At 42.4% G+C, this 21,149-nt stretch overlaps 1 long non-coding RNA gene across 5 annotated transcripts in view; it reads right to left on the reverse strand.

Moving 5' to 3' along the window:
* The window catches only part of LOC126911227 (uncharacterized), a 37,244-nt gene extending 18,424 nt beyond the window's left edge, over nt 1–18,820 (reverse strand). The window contains exons 1-4 of one of the 5 annotated variants that reach the window (XR_007705753.1): nt 15,548–16,007; nt 11,872–11,944; nt 3,260–4,607; nt 209–326 (exon numbers count right to left, since the gene is read on the reverse strand). This is a non-coding gene — a long non-coding RNA (uncharacterized LOC126911227). The other 4 variants (XR_007705757.1, XR_007705756.1, XR_007705754.1 and 1 more) reach the window with 4 other exon arrangements.
* Between the last annotated feature and the right edge of the window lie 2,329 nt (nt 18,821–21,149).

The following is a 21,149-nucleotide window of genomic DNA, read 5'->3' on the forward strand; positions in this document are numbered from 1 at the left end:
ACTTAACATCACTGTGTAACCGCGGATCGCCTGTCGGCAGCAGCAACGACAGCAACAGCAACAGCATCAGCATCATCAGCGCACCAAGTTACAGCAACATACCGACGGCATCCGTGTGCGAGGCGATGCGAGGGCGCGGCGGCACTCCGGTATCTCCCGCGTTGACTGCTACTCGTTCGCGAGACTGCTACTTCAAAAAATCGGCTACCTATGATTTTAGCCGGTGTTTCACCACTTTGCACGTTTTCACGTGTCACCAAAACACTTAATGTTACGTAGACTAAAGAAAAGAGACATGCAATATTTCGCAAAGCCAATATCTTAACCTAAATAACTTAAATACTAATTTTTAGTATCGATTTTAAATTGGATAAACCCAACAATTTGAATTTTTAGAAACTTTTTTTATCTTTGGATAAACCCAACAGTTTTGTTTTGTATACGCTCACGCGTAAAACGTATCACTGTACGCGTGTATCGCTACAGTCCGCCCGTCCTGTGCAGCGTCAAGCGCCGCTGCAACCAGCACGTCCGTATTCGGGAGTTGATAATGTGTAGATCCGTGACTGCTACCTAGGACTCTGCGTTTCAGTTTGAAATTTTCAAACAGGATAAACCCAACACACAATTATACGGCCGCACGTCACTAAACGCACTTCACTTAACATCACTGTGTAACCGCGGATCGCCTGTCGGCAGCAGCAGCAGCAGCGACAGCAACAGCAACAGCAACAGCATCAGCAGCGCACCAGGATACAGCAACATACCGATGGCATCCGTGTGCGAGGCGATGCGAGGGCGCGGCGGCACTCCGGTATCTCCCGCGTTGACAGCTACTCGTTCGCGAGACTGCTACTTCAAAACATCTGCTACCTATGATTTTAGCCGGTGTTTCACCACTTTGCACGTTTTCACGTGTCACCAAAACACTTAATGTTACGTAGACTAAAGAAAAGAGGCATGCAATATTTCGCAAAGCCAATATCTTAACCTAAATAACTTAAATACTAATTTCTAGTATCGATTTTAAATTGGATAAACCCAACAATTTGAATTTTTAGAAACTTTTTTTTATCTTTGGATAAACCCAACAGTTTTGGTTTGTATACGCTCACGCGTAAAACGTATCATTGTACGCGTGTATCGCTACAGTCCGCCCGTTTTTGGCGTTGATATGTAGATCCGTGACTGCTACCTAAGACTCCGCGTTTCAGTTTGAACAGCAGCAGCAGCAACAGCGACAGCATCATCAGCGCCCCAAGATACAGCAACATATCGATGGCTTGGTGTCTCCCGCGTTGACTGCTACTCGTTCGTGAGACTGCTACTCAAAAAAACTGCTACCTATAACTCTACTAGGTGTTTAACCACTTTGAGCTTTTTCACGTGTCACTAAAACACACGTCAATTTGACTCTTGTAACAATAAGTGTATGTGTGCACGCACGTCTGTATCACCCATTCCGCCGCAGCGACAGCATCATCGGCATATCAGCATCGGGAACGTGTAGATACGCGACTGCTACACAACACAAACACCATACTTTACTCCGTGTTTCTCTCGCTTTGAACTTTTTTAAACTGGGCAATGCCAGATTATTAAAAGTTTCATGAAATGTTTTGAGAATCCAAAACAGACACGTAACGCGCGCTCGCCGCAGACATAATTATGTTATTATATCAGTCAGCATTCGTAATACTCGTGCTGTGCGAGCGCGCGGTACGCGGTCACTCGCCGCGTGCACTCGATGCACGCGTCGCCTGACATAAGTGTGAACGCTCCAATTGATGCGATCGGGGCGGTGAGACACACTTCGGTAGCCTATAGGTAACGCCGATAATTATTTTTGTTTATTTATTTTTGTTGACTCAGTTAACAATGATACACCTTAATATTCAATTTGTAATAAAATACATATTACAAATAAACTTCCTTTCCTTTTCATTAGTGGGTTCCATAGGAGATTACAAAAATCACGAGTTTCGTACAATTCATTATGTACCTACACTCGCGCAGGCTATTGTAGTGCATTACTAGTATCATTGTTATGTTTGTTAAGTAATTTGAGTTGTCTGCTCCGATTGATGTGATGTGATCATACGGCCATCGATTCTCATACACAACAATCCTCTGACCGCAAACTTGGCACAACATTGCATGCGGCGGCTTCCGATCAAGGGAAATGAGTCCATACTTGCCGACGATCACCGAGCGCGGCGTCGTTATTTGAAAATGTTCTTATTTCGTTTTCGTTCTGAATAAATGTATGAATATGATCGTACATACAATAACGTTTGAGAACGTTTTAAGCCGTTATTTTGAATGACGTTTCCGAGCCGTGGTCGCGCGTTCGTGTGACAGGTCACGTAGGCGACATACGATAACGTGGCTCAATATAATTTTTATTCGAAAATAATATATTACGATACCATCCCGTGGCTTGTAATGACAAATATATCTTATTAAATTTGGGTGACCCCGACAATTGAAGTAACGTAAAAACTGCACCGCCACTTACGTACAAAAATATTTTGCTTTTCTTGTTCGTGTATTAATTTTCGTGGAAAAAATAAGGCCATGACTTTACTGTATCTCCTTTTATTATTTTATTTTCACTTTTGAACATATTATCGCACATAATCTCACTGCACTGTTGGCGCGATGGGCCGCCAGCTACCGCAGTGTAATGTTTGATTCCCGCACAGCCCTGCAAATCGTTGCGTCAAACCAGTGGGTCAACGTTTTCTTAAAAAAAAAAACTCATTGTAATTTTGTTAGCATTGTTCGGATAAACCCGACAACTTCAATATTGATATCTAACTTGTGATCACTTAGGAAACTAAATACGCATTTCTTGTTCGTGTATTAATTTCATTTATTTTAAAAAATAATTAATTTTCGAAATACTCGCTTAAAAATATGAAACAGTAAGAAACTCTCAAACGTTAAAAATCCCGTAGTACCCTCAGTACAATAAACACAATCACCGTGTACAATCTAACTATAAAAAGGACTGGAAAAAGTCGTCATCATACCGACGGCATCCGTGTGCGAGGCGATGCGAGGGCGCGGCGGCACTCCGGTATCTCCCGCGTTGACTGCTACTCGTTCGCGAGACTGCTACGTCAAAAAATCTGCTACCTATGATTTTAGCCGGTGTTTCACCACTTTGCACATTTTCACGTGTCACTAAAACACTTAATGTTACGTAGACTAAAGAAAAGGGATATGCAATATTTCGCAAAGCCAATATCTTAACCTAAATAACTTAAATACTAATTTCTAGTATCGATTTTAAATTGGATAAACCCAACAATTTGAATTTTTAGAAACTTTTTTTTATCTTTGGATAAACCCAACAGTTTTGGTTTGTATACGCTCACGCGTAAAACGTATCATTGTACGCGTGTATCGCTACAGTCCGCCCGTCCGTCCGTCCTGTGCAGCGTCAAGCGCCGCTGCAACCAGCACGTCCGTATTCGGGAGTTGATAATGTGTAGATCCGTGTCTGCTACCTAGGACTCTGCGTTTCAGTTTGAAATTTTCAAACAGGATAAACCCAACACACAATTATACGGCCGCACGTCACTAAACGCACTTCACTTAACATCACTGTGTAACCGCGGATCGCCTGTCGGCAGCAGCAGCAGCAGCGACAGCAACAGCAACAGCATCAGCAACAGCATCATCAGCGCACCAGGTTACAGCAACATACCGACGGCATCCGTGTGCGAGGCGATGCGAGGGCGCGGCGGCACTCCGGTATCTCCCGCGTTAACTGCTACTCGTTCGCGAGACTGCTACGTCAAAAAATCTGCTACCTATGATTTTAGCCGGTGTTTCACCACTTTGCACGTTTTCACGTGTCACCAAAACACTTAATGTTACGTAGACTAAAGAAAAGAGACATGCAATATTTCGCAAAGCCAATATCTTAACCTAAATAACTTAAATACTAATTTTTAGTATTGATTTTAAATTGGATAAACCCAACAATTTGAATTTTTAGAAACTTTTTTTTATCTTTGGATAAACCCAACAGTTTTGTTTTGTATACGCTCACGCGTAAAACGTATCACTGTACGCGTGTATCGCTACAGTCCGCCCGTCCGTCCGTCCTGTGCAGCGTCAAGCGCCGCTGCAACCAGCACGTCCGTATTCGGGAGTTGATAATGTGTAGATCCGTGACTGCTACCTAGGACTCTGCGTTTCAGTTTGAAATTTTCAAACAGGATAAACCCAACACACAATTATACGGCCGCACGTCACTAAACGCACTTCACTTAACATCACTGTGTAACCGCGGATCGCCTGTCGGCAGCAGCAACGACAGCAACAGCAACAGCATCAGCATCATCAGCGCACCAGGTTACAGCAACATACCGACGGCATCCGTGTGCGAGGCGATGCGAGGGCGCGGCGGCACTCCGGTATCTCCCGCGTTGACTGCTACTCGTTCGCGAGACTGCTACTTCAAAAAATCTGCTACCTATGATTTTAGCCGGTGTTTCACCACTTTGCACGTTTTCACGTGTCACCAAAACACTTAATGTTACGTAGACTAAAGAAAAGAGACATGCAATATTTCGCAAAGCCAATATCTTAACCTAAATAACTTAAATACTAATTTTTAGTATCGATTTTAATTTTAAATTGGATAAACCCAACAATTTGAATTTTTAGAAACTTTTTTTTATCTTTGGATAAACCCAACAGTTTTGTTTTGTATACGCTCACGCGTAAAACGTATCACTGTACGCGTGTATCGCTACAGTCCGCCCGTCCGTCCGTCCTGTGCAGCGTCAAGCGCCGCTGCAACCAGCACGTCCGTATTCGGGAGTTGATAATGTGTAGATCCGTGACTGCTACCTAGGACTCTGCGTTTCAGTTTGAAATTTTCAAACAGGATAAACCCAACACACAATTATACGGCCGCACGTCACTAAACGCACTTCACTTAACATCACTGTGTAACCGCGGATCGCCTGTCGGCAGCAGCAACGACAGCAACAGCAACAGCATCAGCATCATCAGCGCACCAGGTTACAGCAACATACCGACGGCATCCGTGTGCGAGGCGATGCGAGGGCGCGGCGGCACTCCGGTATCTCCCGCGTTGACTGCTACTCGTTCGCGAGACTGCTACTTCAAAAAATCTGCTACCTATGATTTTAGCCGGTGTTTCACCACTTTGCACGTTTTCACGTGTCACCAAAACACTTAATGTTACGTAGACTAAAGAAAAGAGACATGCAATATTTCGCAAAGCCAATATCTTAACCTAAATAACTTAAATACTAATTTTTAGTATCGATTTTAACTTTTTAAATTGGATAAACCAAACAATTTGAATTTTTAGAAACTTTTTTTTATCTTTGGATAAACCCAACACTTTTGTTTTGTATACGCTCACGCGTAAAACGTATCTCGCGTGTATCGCTACAGTCCGCCCGTTTTTGGCGTTGATATGTAGATCCGTGACTGCTACCTAGGGCTCTGCGTTTCAGTTTGAACAGCAGCAGCAGCAACAGCGACAGCATCATCAGCGCCCCAAGATACAGCAACATATCGATGGCTTGGTGTCTCCCGCGTTGACTGCTACTCGTTCGTGAGACTGCTACTCAAAAAAACTGCTACCTATAACTCTACTCGGTGTTTAACCACTTTGAGCTTTTTCACGTGTCACTAAAACACACGTCAATTTGACTCTTGTAACAATAAGTGTATGTGTGCACGCACGTCTGTATCACCCATTCCGCCGCAGCGACAGCATCATCGGCATATCAGCATCGGGAACGTGTAGATACGCGACTGCTACACAACACAAACACCATACTTTACTCCGTGTTTCTCTCGCTTTGAACTTTTTTAAACTGGGCAATGCCAGATTATTAAAAGTTTCATGAAATGTTTTGAGAATCCAAAACAGACACGTAACGCGCGCTCGCCGCAGACATAATTATGTTATTATATCAGTCAGCATTCGTAATACTCGTGCTGTGCGAGCGCGCGGTACGCGGTCACTCGCCGCGTGCACTCGATGCACGCGTCGCCTGACATAAGTGTGAACGCTCCAATTGATGCGATCGGGGCGGTGAGACACACTTCGGTAGCCTATAGGTAACGCCGATAATTATTTTTGTTTATTTATTCTTGTTGACTCAGTTAACAATGATACACCTTAATATTCAATTTGTAATAAAATACATATTACAAATAAACTTCCTTTCCTTTTCATTAGTGGGTTCCATAGGAGATTACAAAAATCACGAGTTTCGTACAATTCATTATGTACCTACACTCGCGCAGGCTAGTGTAGTGCATTACTAGTATCATTGTTATGTTTGTTAAGTAATTTGAGTTGTCTGCTCTGATTGATGTGATGTGATCATACGGCCATCGATTCTCATACACAACAATCCTCTGACCGCAAACTTGGCACAACATTACATGCGGCGGCTTCCGATCAAGGGAAATGAGTCCATACTTGCCGACGATCACCGAGCGCGGCGTCGTTATTTGAAAATGTTCTTATTTCGTTTTCGTTCTGAATAAACGTATGAATATGATCGATCGTACATACAATAACGTTTGAGAACGTTTTAAGCCGTTATTTTGAATGACGTTTCCGAGCCGTGGTCGCGCGTTCGTGTGACAGGTCACGTAGGCGACATACGATAACGTGGCTCAATATAATTTTTATTCGAAAATAATATATTACGATACCATCCCGTGGCTTGTAATGACAAATATATCTTATTAAATTTGGGTGACCCCGACAATTGAAGTAACGTAAAAACTGCACCGCCACTTACGTACAAAAATATTTTGCTTTTCTTGTTCGTGTATTAATTTTCGTGGAAAAAATAAGGCCATGACTTTACTGTATCTCCTTTTATTATTTTATTTTCACTTTTGAACATATTATCGCACATAATCTCACTGCACTGTTGGCGCGATGGGCCGCCAGCTACCGCAGTGTAATGTTTGATTCCCGCACAGCCCTGCAAATCGTTGCGTCAAACCAGTGGGTCAACGTTTTCTTAAAAAAGAAAAACTCATTGTAATTTTGTTAGCATTGTTCGGATAAACCCGACAACTTCAATATTGATATCTAACTTGTGATCACTTAGGAAACTAAATACGCATTTCTTGTTCGTGTATTAATTTCATTTATTTTAAAAAATAATTAATTTTCGAAATACTCGCTTAAAAATATGAAACAGTAAGAAACTCTCAAACGTTAAAAATCCCGTAGTACCCTCAGTACAATAAACACAATCACCGTGTACAATCTAACTATAAAAAGGACTGGAAAAAGTCGTCATCATACCGACGGCATCCGTGTGCGAGGCGATGCGAGGGCGCGGCGGCACTCCGGTATCTCCCGCGTTGACTGCTACTCGTTCGCGAGACTGCTACGTCAAAAAATCTGCTACCTATGATTTTAGCCGGTGTTTCACCACTTTGCACATTTTCACGTGTCACTAAAACACTTAATGTTACGTAGACTAAAGAAAAGAGACATGCAATATTTCGCAAAGCCAATATCTTAACCTAAATAACTTAAATACTAATTTCTAGTATCGATTTTAAATTGGATAAACCCAACAATTTGAATTTTTAGAAACTTTTTTTATCTTTGGATAAACCCAACAGTTTTGGTTTGTATACGCTCACGCGTAAAACGTATCATTGTACGCGTGTATCGCTACAGTCCGCCCGTCCGTCCGTCCTGTGCAGCGTCAAGCGCCGCTGCAACCAGCACGTCCGTATTCGGGAGTTGATAATGTGTAGATCCGTGACTGCTACCTAGGACTCTGCGTTTCAGTTTGAAATTTTCAAACAGGATAAACCCAACACACAATTATACGGCCGCACGTCACTAAACGCACTTCACTTAACATCACTGTGTAACCGCGGATCGCCTGTCGGCAGCAGCAGCAGCAGCGACAGCAACAGCAACAACAGCAACAGCATCATCAGCGCACCAGGTTACAGCAACATACCGACGGCATCCGTGTGCGAGGCGATGCGAGGGCGCGGCGGCACTCCGGTATCTCCCGCGTTGACTGCTACTCGTTCGCGAGACTGCTACTTCAAAAAATCTGCTACCTATGATTTTAGCCGGTGTTTCACCACTTTGCACGTTTTCACGTGTCACCAAAACACTTAATGTTACGTAGACTAAAGAAAAGAGACATGCAATATTTCGCAAAGCCAATATCTTAACCTAAATAACTTAAATACTAATTTTTAGTATCGATTTTAACTTTTTAAATTGGATAAACCCAACAATTTGAATTTTTAGAAACTTTTTTTTATCTTTGGATAAACCCAACAGTTTTGTTTTGTATACGCTCACGCGTAAAACGTATCACTGTACGCGTGTATCGCTACAGTCCGCCCGTCCGTCCGTCCTGTGCAGCGTCAAGCGCCGCTGCAACCAGCACGTCCGTATTCGGGAGTTGATAATGTGTAGATCCGTGACTGCTACCTAGGACTCTGCGTTTCAGTTTGAAATTTTCAAACAGGATAAACCCAACACACAATTATACGGCCGCACGTCACTAAACGCACTTCACTTAACATCACTGTGTAACCGCGGATCGCCTGTCGGCAGCAGCAAGCAGCAACAGCAACAGCAACAGCATCATCAGCGCACCAGGTTACAGCAACATACCGACGGCATCCGTGTGCGAGGCGATGCGAGGGCGCGGCGGCACTCCGGTATCTCCCGCGTTGACTGCTACTCGTTCGCGAGACTGCTACTTCAAAAAATCTGCTACCTATGATTTTAGCCGGTGTTTCACCACTTTGCACGTTTTCACGTGTCACTAAAACACTTAATGTTACGTAGACTAAAGAAAAGAGACATGCAATATTTCGCAAAGCCAATATCTTAACCTAAATAACTTAAATACTAATTTTTAGTATCGATTTTAACTTTTTAAATTGGATAAACCCAACAATTTGAATTTTTAGAAACTTTTTTTTATCTTTGGATAAACCCAACAGTTTTGTTTTGTATACGCTCACGCGTAAAACGTATCACTGTACGCGTGTATCGCTACAGTCCGCCCGTCCGTCCGTCCTGTGCAGCGTCAAGCGCCGCTGCAACCAGCACGTCCGTATTCGGGAGTTGATAATGTGTAGATCCGTGACTGCTACCTAGGACTCTGCGTTTCAGTTTGAAATTTTCAAACAGGATAAACCCAACACACAATTATACGGCCGCACGTCACTAAACGCACTTCACTTAACATCACTGTGTAACCGCGGATCGACTGTCGGCAGCAGCAGCAGCGACAGCAACAGCAACAGCAACAGCATCAGCATCATCAGCGCACCAGGTTACAGCAACATACCGATGGCATCCGTGTGCGAGGCGATGCGAGGGCGCGGCGGCACTCCGGTATCTCCCGCGTTGACTGCTACTCGTTCGCGAGACTGCTACTTTAAAAAATCTGCTACCTATGATTTTAGCCGGTGTTTCACCACTTTGCACGTTTTCACGTGTCACTAAAACACTTAATGTTACGTAGACTAAAGAAAAGAGACATGCAATATTTCGCAAAGCCAATATCTTAACCTAAATAACTTAAATACTAATTTTTAGTATCGATTTTAACTTTTTAAATTGGATAAACCCAACAATTTGAATTTTTAGAAACTTTTTTTATCTTTGGATAAACCCAACAGTTTTGTTTTGTATACGCTCACGCGTAAAACGTATCACTGTACGCGTGTATCGCTACAGTCCGCCCGTTTTTGGCGTTGATATGTAGATCCGTGACTGCTACCTAAGACTCCGCGTTTCAGTTTGAGCAGCAGCAGCAGCAACAGCGACAGCATCATCAGCGCACCAAGATACAGCAACATATCGATGGCATGGTGTCTCCCGCGTTGACTGCTACTCGTTCGTGAGACTGCTACTCAAAAAAACTGCTACCTATAACTCTACTCGGTGTTTAACCACTTTGAGCTTTTTCACGTGTCACTAAAACACACGTCAATTTGACTCTTGTAACAATAAGTGTATGTGTGCACGCACGTCTGTATCACCCATTCCGCCGCAGCGACAGCACCATCGGCATATCAGCATCGGGAACATGTAGATACGCGACTGCTACACAACACAAACACCATACTTTACTCCGTGTTTCTCTCGCTTTGAACTTTTTTAAACTGGGCAATGCCAGATTATTAAAAGTTTCATGAAATGTTTTGAGAATCCAAAACAGACACGTAACGCGCGCTCGCCGCAGACATATTATGTTATTATATCAGTCAGCATTCGTAATACTCGTGCTGTGCGAGCGCGCGGTACGCGGTCACTCGCCGCGTGCACTCGATGCACGCGTCGCCTGACATAAGTGTGAACGCTCCAATTGATGCGATCGGGGCGGTGAGACACACTTCGATAACCTAAATAGGTAACGCCGATAATTATTTTTATTTATTTATTCTTGTTCACTCAGTTAACAATGATACACCATAATATTCAATTTGTAATAAAATACATATTACAAATAAACTTCCTTTCCTTTTCATTATTGGGTTCCATAGGAGATTACAAAAATCACGAGTTTCGTACAATTCATAATGTACCTACACTCGCGCAGGCTAGTGTAGTACATTACTAGTATCATTGTTATGTTTGTTAAGTAATTTGAGTTGTCTGCTCTGATTGATGTGATGTGATCATACGGCCATCGATTCTCATACACAACAATCCTCTGACCGCAAACTTGGCACAACATTACATGCGGCGGCTTCCGATCAAGGGAAATGAGTCCATACTTGCCGACGATCACCGAGCGCGGCGTCGTTATTTGAAAATGTTCTTATTTCGTTTTCGTTCTGAATAAACGTATGAAATATGATCGTACATACAATAACGTTTGAGAACGTTTTAAGCCGTTATTTTGAATGACGTTTCCGAGCCGTGGTCGCGCGTTCGTGTGACAGGTCACGTAGGCGACATACGATAACGTGGCTCAATATAATTTTTATTCGAAAAGAATATATTACGATACCATCCCGTGGCTTGTAATGACAAATATATCTTATTAAATTTGGGTGACCCCGACAATTGAAGTAACGTAAAAACTGCACCGCCACTTACGTACAAAAATATTTTGCTTTTCTTGTTCGTGTATTAATTTTCGTGGAAAAAATAAGGCCATGACTTTACTGTATCTCCTTTTATTATTTTATTTTCACTTTTGAACATATTATCGCACATAATCTCACTGCACTGTTGGCGCGATGGGCCGCCAGCTACCGCAGTGTAATGTTTGATTCCCGCACAGCCCTGCAAATCGTTGCGTCAAACCAGTGGGTCAACGTTTTCTTAAAAAAAGAAAAACTCATTGTAATTTTGTTAGCATTGTTCGGATAAACCCGACAACTTCAATGTTGATATCTAACTTGTGATCACTTAGGAAACTAAATACGCATTTCTTGTTCGTGTATTAATTTCATTTATTTTAAAAAATAATTAATTTTCGAAATACTCGCTTAAAAATATGAAACAGTAAGAAACTCTCAAACGTTAAAAATCCCGTAGTACCCTCAGTACAATAAACACAATCACCGTGTACAATCTAACTATAAAAAGGACTGGAAAAAGTCGTCATCATACCGACGGCATCCGTGTGCGAGGCGATGCGAGGGCGCGGCGGCACTCCGGTATCTCCCGCGTTAACTGCTACTCGTTCGCGAGACTGCTACGTCAAAAAATCTGCTACCTATGATTTTAGCCGGTGTTTCACTACTTTGCACGTTTTCACGTGTCACCAAAACACTTAATGTTACGTAGACTAAAGAAAAGAGACATGCAATATTTCGCAAAGCCAATATCTTAACCTAAATAACTTAAATACTAATTTTTAGTATCGATTTTAAATTGGATAAACCCAACAATTTGAATTTTTAGAAACTTTTTTATCTTTGGATAAACCCAACAGTTTTGTTTTGTATACGCTCACGCGTAAAACGTATCACTGTACGCGTGTATCGCTACAGTCCGCCCGTCCGTCCTGTGCAGCGTCAAGCGCCGCTGCAACCAGCACGTCCGTATTCGGGAGTTGATAATGTGTAGATCCGTGACTGCTACCTAGGACTCTGCGTTTCAGTTTGAAATTTTCAAACAGGATAAACCCAACACACAATTATACGGCCGCACGTCACTAAACGCACTTCACTTAACATCACTGTGTAACCGCGGATCGCCTGTCGGCAGCAGCAGCGACAGCAACAGCAACAGCAACAGCATCAGCATCAGCATCATCAGCGCACCAGGTTACAGCAACATACCGACGGCATCCGTGTGCGAGGCGATGCGAGGGCGCGGCGGCACTCCGGTATCTCCCGCGTTGACTGCTACTCGTTCGCGAGACTGCTACTTCAAAAATCTGCTACCTATGATTTTAGCCGGTGTTTCACCACTTTGCACGTTTTCACGTGTCACCAAAACACTTAATGTTACGTAGACTAAAGAAAAGAGACATGCAATATTTCGCAAAGCCAATATCTTAACCTAAATAACTTAAATACTAATTTCTAGTATCGATTTTAAATTGGATAAACCCAACAATTTGAAATTTTAGAAACTTTTTTTTATCTTTGGATAAACCCAACAGTTTTGGTTTGTATACGCTCACGCGTAAAACGTACATTGTACGCGTGTATCGCTACAGTCCGCCCGTTTTTGGCGTTGATATGTAGATCCGTGACTGCTACCTAAGACTCCGCGTTTCAGTTTGAACAGCAGCAGCAGCAACAGCGACAGCATCATCAGCGCCCCAAGATACAGCAACATATCGATGGCTTGGTGTCTCCCGCGTTGACTGCTACTCGTTCGTGAGACTGCTACTCAAAAAAACTGCTACCTATAACTCTACTAGGTGTTTAACCACTTTGAGCTTTTTCACGTGTCACTAAAACACACGTCAATTTGACTCTTGTAACAATAAGTGTATGTGTGCACGCACGTCTGTATCACCCATTCCGCCGCAGCGACAGCATCATCGGCATATCAGCATCGGGAACGTGTAGATACGCGACTGCTACACAACACAAACACCATACTTTACTCCGTGTTTCTCTCGCTTTGAACTTTTTTAAACTGGGCAATGCCAGATTATTAAAAGTTTCATGAAATGTTTTGAGAATCCAAAACAGACACGTAACGCGCGCTCGCCGCAGACATAATTATGTTATTATATCAGTCAGCATTCGTAATACTCGTGCTGTGCGAGCGCGCGGTACGCGGTCACTCGCCGCGTGCACTCGATGCACGCGTCGCCTGACATAAGTGTGAACGCTCCAATTGATGCGATCGGGGCGGTGAGACACACTTCGGTAGCCTATAGGTAACGCCGATAATTATTTTTGTTTATTTATTTTTGTTGACTCAGTTAACAATGATACACCTTAATATTCAATTTGTAATAAAATACATATTACAAATAAACTTCCTTTCCTTTTCATTAGTGGGTTCCATAGGAGATTACAAAAATCACGAGTTTCGTACAATTCATTATGTACCTACACTCGCGCAGGCTATTGTAGTACATTACTAGTATCATTGTTATGTTTGTTAAGTAATTTGAGTTGTCTGCTCTGATTGATGTGATGTGATCATACGGCCATCGATTCTCATACACAACAATCCTCTGACCGCAAACTTGGCACAACATTGCATGCGGCGGCTTCCGATCAAGGGAAATGAGTCCATACTTGCCGACGATCACCGAGCGCGGCGTCGTTATTTGAAAATGTTCTTATTTCGTTTTCGTTCTGAATAAATGTATGAATATGATCGTACATACAATAACGTTTGAGAACGTTTTAAGCCGTTATTTTGAATGACGTTTCCGAGCCGTGGTCGCGCGTTCGTGTGACAGGTCACGTAGGCGACATACGATAACGTGGCTCAATATAATTTTTATTCGAAAAGAATATATTACGATACCATCCCGTGGCTTGTAATGACAAATATATCTTATTAAATTTGGGTGACCCCGACAATTGAAGTAACGTAAAAACTGCACCGCCACTTACGTACAAAAATATTTTGCTTTTCTTGTTCGTGTATTAATTTTCGTGGAAAAAATAAGGCCATGACTTTACTGTATCTCCTTTTATTATTTTATTTTCACTTTTGAACATATTATCGCACATAATCTCACTGCACTGTTGGCGCGATGGGCCGCCAGCTACCGCAGTGTAATGTTTGATTCCCGCACAGCCCTGCAAATCGTTGCGTCAAACCAGTGGGTCAACGTTTTCTTAAAAAAAAAACTCATTGTAATTTTGTTAGCATTGTTCGGATAAACCCGACAACTTCAATATTGATATCTAACTTGTGATCACTTAGGAAACTAAATACGCATTTCTTGTTCGTGTATTAATTTCATTTATTTTAAAAAATAATTAATTTTCGAAATACTCGCTTAAAAATATGAAACAGTAAGAAACTCTCAAACGTTAAAAATCCCGTAGTACCCTCAGTACAATAAACACAATCACCGTGTACAATCTAACTATAAAAAGGACTGGAAAAAGTCGTCATCATACCGACGGCATCCGTGTGCGAGGCGATGCGAGGGCGCGGCGGCACTCCGGTATCTCCCGCGTTAACTGCTACTCGTTCGCGAGACTGCTACGTCAAAAAATCTGCTACCTATGATTTTAGCCGGTGTTTCACTACTTTGCACGTTTTCACGTGTCACCAAAACACTTAATGTTACGTAGACTAAAGAAAAGAGACATGCAATATTTCGCAAAGCCAATATCTTAACCTAAATAACTTAAATACTAATTTTTAGTATCGATTTTAAATTGGATAAACCCAACAATATGAATTTTTAGAAACTTTTTTTATCTTTGGATAAACCCAACAGTTTTGTTTTGTATACGCTCACGCGTAAAACGTATCACTGTACGCGTGTATCGCTACAGTCCGCCCGTCCGTCCGTCCTGTGCAGCGTCAAGCGCCGCTGCAACCAGCACGTCCGTATTCGGGAGTTGATAATGTGTAGATCCGTGACTGCTACCTAGGACTCTGCGTTTCTTGAAATTTTCAAACAGGATAAACCCAACACACAATTATACGCCGCACGTCACTAAACGCCCTTCACTTAACTTCACTGCGTAACCGCGGATCGCCTGTCCGCAGCAGCAGCAGCAGCAGCAGCGACAGCATCAGCATCAGCAGCGCACCAGGTTACAGCAACATACCGACGGCATCCGTGTGCGAGGCGATGCGAGGGCGCGGCGGCACTCCGGTATCTCCCGCGTTGACTGCTACTCGTTCGCGAGACTGCTACTTCAAAAAATCTGCTACCTATGATTTTAGCCGGTGTTTCACCACTTTGCACGTTTTCACGTGTCACCAAAACACTTAATGTTACGTAGACTAAAGAAAAGAGACATGCAATATTTCGCAAAGCCAATATCTTAACCTAAATAACTTAAATACTAATTTTTAGTATCGATTTTAAATTGGATAAACCCAACAATTTGAATTTTTAGAAACTTTTTTTTTATCTTTGGATAAACCCAACAGTTTTGTTTTGTATACGCTCACGCGTAAAACGTATCACTGTACGCGTGTATCGCTACAGTCCGCGTCCGTCCGTCCTGTGCAGCGTCAAGCGCCGCTGCAACCAGCACGTCCGTATTCGGGAGTTGATAATGTGTAGATCCGTGACTGCTACCTAGGACTCTGCGTTTCAGTTTGAAATTTTCAAACAGGATAAACCCAACACACAATTATACGGCCGCACGTCACTAAACGCACTTCACTTAACATCACTGTGTAACCGCGGATCGCCTGTCGGCAGCAGCAACGACAGCAACAGCAACAGCATCAGCATCATCAGCGCACCAAGTTACAGCAACATACCGACGGCATCCGTGTGCGAGGCGATGCGAGGGCGCGGCGGCACTCCGGTATCTCCCGCGTTGACTGCTACTCGTTCGCGAGACTGCTACTTCAAAAATCTGCTACCTATGATTTTAGCCGGTGTTTCACCACTTTGCACGTTTTCACGTGTCACCAAAACACTTAATGTTACGTAGACTAAAGAAAAGAGACATGCAATATTTCGCAAAGCCAATATCTTAACCTAAATAACTTAAATACTAATTTTTAGTATTGATTTTAAATTGGATAAACCCAACAATTTGAATTTTTGGAAACTTTTTTTTTATCTTTGGATAAACCCAACAGTTTTGTTTTGTATACGCTCACGCGTAAAACGTATCACTGTACGCGTGTATCGCAACAGTCCGTCCGTCCTGTGCAGCGTCAAGCGCCGCTGCAACCAGCACGTCCGTATTCGGGAGTTGATAATGTGTAGATCCGTGACTGCTACCTAGGACTCTGCGTTTCAGTTTGAAATTTTCAAACAGGATAAACCCAACACACAATTATACGGCCGCACGTCACTAAACGCACTTCACTTAACATCAACCGTTTAACCGCGGATCGCCTGTCGGCAGCAGCAACAGCAACAGCAACAGCATCATCAGCGCACCAGAATACAGCAACATACCGATGGCATCCGTGTGCGAGGCGATGCGAGGGCGCGGCGGCACTCCGGTATCTCCCGCGTTGACTGCTACTCGTTCGCGAGACTGCTACTTCAAAAAATCTGCTACCTATGATTTTAGCCGGTGTTTCACCACTTTGCACGTTTTCACGTGTCACCAAAACACTTAATGTTACGTAGACTAAAGAAAAGAGACATGCAATATTTCGCAAAGCCAATATCTTAACCTAAATAACTTAAATACTAATTTTTAGTATCGATTTTAAATTGGATAAACCCAACAATTTGAATTTTTAGAAACTTTTTTTATCTTTGGATAAACCCAACAGTTTTGTTTTGTATACGCTCACGCGTAAAACGTATCACTGTACGCGTGTATCGCTACAGTCCGCCCGTCCGTTGTGCAGCGTCAAGCGCCGCTGCAACCAGCACGTCCGTATTCGGGAGTTGATAATGTGTAGATCCGTGACTGCTACCTAGGACTCTGCGTTTCAGTTTGAAATTTTCAAATAGGATAAACCCAACACACAATTATACGGCCGCACGTCACTAAACAAACTTCACTTAACATCACTGTGTAACCGCGGATCGCCTGTCGGCAGCAGCAACGACAGCAACAGCAACAGCATCAGCATCATCAGCGCACCAAGTTACAGCAACATACCGACGGCATCCGTGTGCGAGGCGATGCGAGGGCGCGGCGGCACTCCGGTATCTCCCGCGTTGACTGCTACTCGTTCGCGAGACTGCTACTTCAAAAAATCTGCTACCTATGATTTTAGCCGGTGTTTCACCACTTTGCACGTTTTCACGTGTCACCAAAACACTTAATGTTACGTAGACTAAAGAAAAGAGACATGCAATATTTCGCAAAGCCAATATCTTAACCTAAATAACTTAAATACTAATTTTTAGTATCGATTTTAACTTTTTAAATTGGATAAACCCAACAATTTGAATTTTTAGAAACTTTTTTTTATCTTTGGATAAACCCAACAGTTTTGTTTTGTATACGCTCACGCGTAAAACGTATCACTGTACGCGTGTATCGCTACAGTCCGCCCGTCCTGTGCAGCGTCAAGCGCCGCTGCAACCAGCACGTCCGTATTCGGGAGTTGATAATGTGTAGATCCGTGACTGCTACCTAGGACTCTGCGTTTCAGTTTGAAATTTTCAAACAGGATAAACCCAACACACAATTATACGGCCGCACGTCACTAAACGCACTTTACTTAACATCACTTTGTAACCGCGGATCGCCTGTCGGCAGCAGCAGCAGCAGCAGCAGCAGCGACAGCAACAGCAACATCAGCGCACCAGGTTACAGCAACATACCGATGGCATCCGTGTGCGGGGCGATGCGAGGGCGCGGCGGCACTCCGGTATCTCCCGCGTTGACTGCTACTCGTTCGCGAGACTGCTACTCAAAAAAACTGCTACCTATGATTTTAGCCGGTGTTTCACCACTTTGAACGTTTTCACGTGTCACCAAAACACTTAATGTTACGTAGACTAAAGAAAAGAGACATGCAATATTTCGCAAAGCCAATATCTTAACCTAAATAACTTAAATACTAATTTTTAGTATCGATTTTAACTTTTTAAATTGGATAAACCCAACAATTTGAATTTTTAGAAACTTTTTTTTATCTTTGGATAAACCCAACAGTTTTGTTTTGTATACGCTCACGCGTAAAACGTATCACTGTACGCGTGTATCGCTACAGTCCGCCCGTCCGTCCGTCCTGTGCAGCGTCAAGCGCCGCTGCAACCAGCACGTCCGTATTCGGGAGTTGATAATGTGTAGATCCGTGACTGCTACCTAGGACTCTGCGTTTCAGTTTGAAATTTTCAAGCAGGATAAACCCAACACACAATTATACGGCCGCACGTCACTAAACGCACTTTGTAACCGCGGATCGCCTGTCGGCAGCAGCAGCAGCAGCAGCAGCAGCGACAGCAACAGCAACATCAGCGCACCAGGTTACAGCAACATACCGATGGCATCCGTGTGCGAGGCGATGCGAGGGCGCGGCGGCACTCCGGTATCTCCCGCGTTGACTGCTACTCGTTCGCGAGACTGCTACTTTAAAAAATCTGCTACCTATGATTTTAGCCGGTGTTTCACCACTTTGCACGTTTTCACGTGTCACCAAAACACTTAATGTTACGTAGACTAAAGAAAAGAGACATGCAATATTTCGCAAAGCCAATATCTTAACCTAAATAACTTAAATACTAATTTTTAGTATCGATTTTAATTTTAAATTGGATAAACCCAACAATTTGAATTTTTAGAAACTTTTTTTTATCTTTGGATAAACCCAACAGTTTTGGTTTGTATACGCTCACGCGTAAAACGTATCATTGTACGCGTGTATCGCTACAGTCCGCCCGTTTTTGGCGTTGATATGTAGATCCGTGACTGCTACCTAAGACTCCGCGTTTCAGTTTGAACAGCAGCAGCAGCAACAGCGACAGCATCATCAGCGCCCCAAGATACAGCAACATATCGATGGCTTGGTGTCTCCCGCGTTGACTGCTACTCGTTCGTGAGACTGCTACTCAAAAAAACTGCTACCTATAACTCTACTCGGTGTTTAACCACTTTGAGCTTTTTCACGTGTCACTAAAACACACGTCAATTTGACTCTTGTAACAATAAGTGTATGTGTGCACGCACGTCTGTATCACCCATTCCGCCGCAGCGACAGCATCATCGGCATATCAGCATCGGGAACGTGTAGATACGCGACTGCTACACAACACAAACACCATACTTTACTCCGTGTTTCTCTCGCTTTGAACTTTTTTAAACTGGGCAATGCCAGATTATTAAAAGTTTCATGAAATGTTTTGAGAATCCAAAACAGACACGTAACGCGCGCTCGCCGCAGACATAATTATGTTATTATATCAGTCAGCATTCGTAATACTCGTGCTGTGCGAGCGCGCGGTACGCGGTCACTCGCCGCGTGCACTCGATGCACGCGTCGCCTGACATAAGTGTGAACGCTCCAATTGATGCGATCGGGGCGGTGAGACACACTTCGGTAGCCTATAGGTAACGCCGATAATTATTTTTGTTTATTTATTCTTGTTCACTCAGTTAACAATGATACACCTTAATATTCAATTTGTAATAAAATACATATTACAAATAAACTTCCTTTCCTTTTCATTAGTGGGTTCCATAGGAGATTACAAAAATCACGAGTTTCGTACAATTCATTATGTACCTACACTCGCGCAGGCTATTGTAGTACATTACTAGTATCATTGTTATGTTTGTTAAGTAATTTGAGTTGTCTGCTCTGATTGATGTGATGTGATCATACGGCCATCGATTCTCATACACAACAATCCTCTGACCGCAAACTTGGCACAACATTGCATGCGGCGGCTTCCGATCAAGGGAAATGAGTCCATACTTGCCGACGATCACCGAGCGCGGCGTCGTTATTTGAAAATGTTCTTATTTCGTTTTCGTTCTGAATAAATGTATGAATATGATCGTACATACAATAACGTTTGAGAACGTTTTAAGCCGTTATTTTGAATGACGTTTCCGAGCCGTGGTCGCGCGTTCGTGTGACAGGTCACGTAGGCGACATACGATAACGTGGCTCAATATAATTTTTATTCGAAAATAATATATTACGATACCATCCCGTGGCTTGTAATGACAAATATATCTTATTAAATTTGGGTGACCCCGATAATTGAAGTAACGTAAAAACTGCACCGCCACTTACGTACAAAAATATTTTGCTTTTCTTGTTCGTGTATTAATTTTCGTGGAAAAAATAAGGCCATGACTTTACTGTATCTCCTTTTATTATTTTATTTTCACTTTTGAACATATTATCGCACATCGACACCAGCAATTTATACTGCGCTAACTCAAAAAGCGTACTTTACAGTAGAGGCGTTTAAAGGGAAAAACGTGATAACTTTTACATTAATTAAGATACTTTTTTGAAATTTGGTATGCTTAATATTTAATTTATTCATTGTAATATCTCATATTTATATTTCCTTAATTATTTCTATTTTTTGATTTAGTGCAAGTTAGCCGTATATAAACGTAATTCATCAAAAAAAATTTACATCTTATACACGTCTAACTTATGTTAGCGTAGTGTAGTACACGTCGTAGTGCATGATCAATCATCTGATGCATATTTCAATATTTTATAAAGAACATGTACTTACTCACAAAAAGAATAGTCAACGTACCATTAATAAACTAATTAATACGTAAGTATTTACTATGTAAAAGTCGCTAAGTCGTTCATTTTACAAACGAACAAGTACACACACGCACGCACTAAACTAAACTATAGTTAGTGCAGTGTTGCACGGATTTTGACCAAAGTGATCCGCGCGCACACTCCGCTAATAATAGTTGGCGTAATATAAATCGAGTGATTTCAAAAAGTACCTTTACTTAGCGTTTTATAAGATTTGTAACTTTCTTATTTTTGCATATTTCTTCTCAATTTTTTTATACGTTGTAAACACACATTTTAAGCAACTTGGCATAAAAAAAGTTTTTTCCAAATTTCGAGTTAGCGTAGTATA

Source organism: Spodoptera frugiperda, chromosome 11 (genome assembly GCF_023101765.2).
Source record: "Spodoptera frugiperda isolate SF20-4 chromosome 11, AGI-APGP_CSIRO_Sfru_2.0, whole genome shotgun sequence".
Taxonomy (NCBI): Eukaryota; Metazoa; Arthropoda; class Insecta; order Lepidoptera; family Noctuidae; genus Spodoptera; species Spodoptera frugiperda.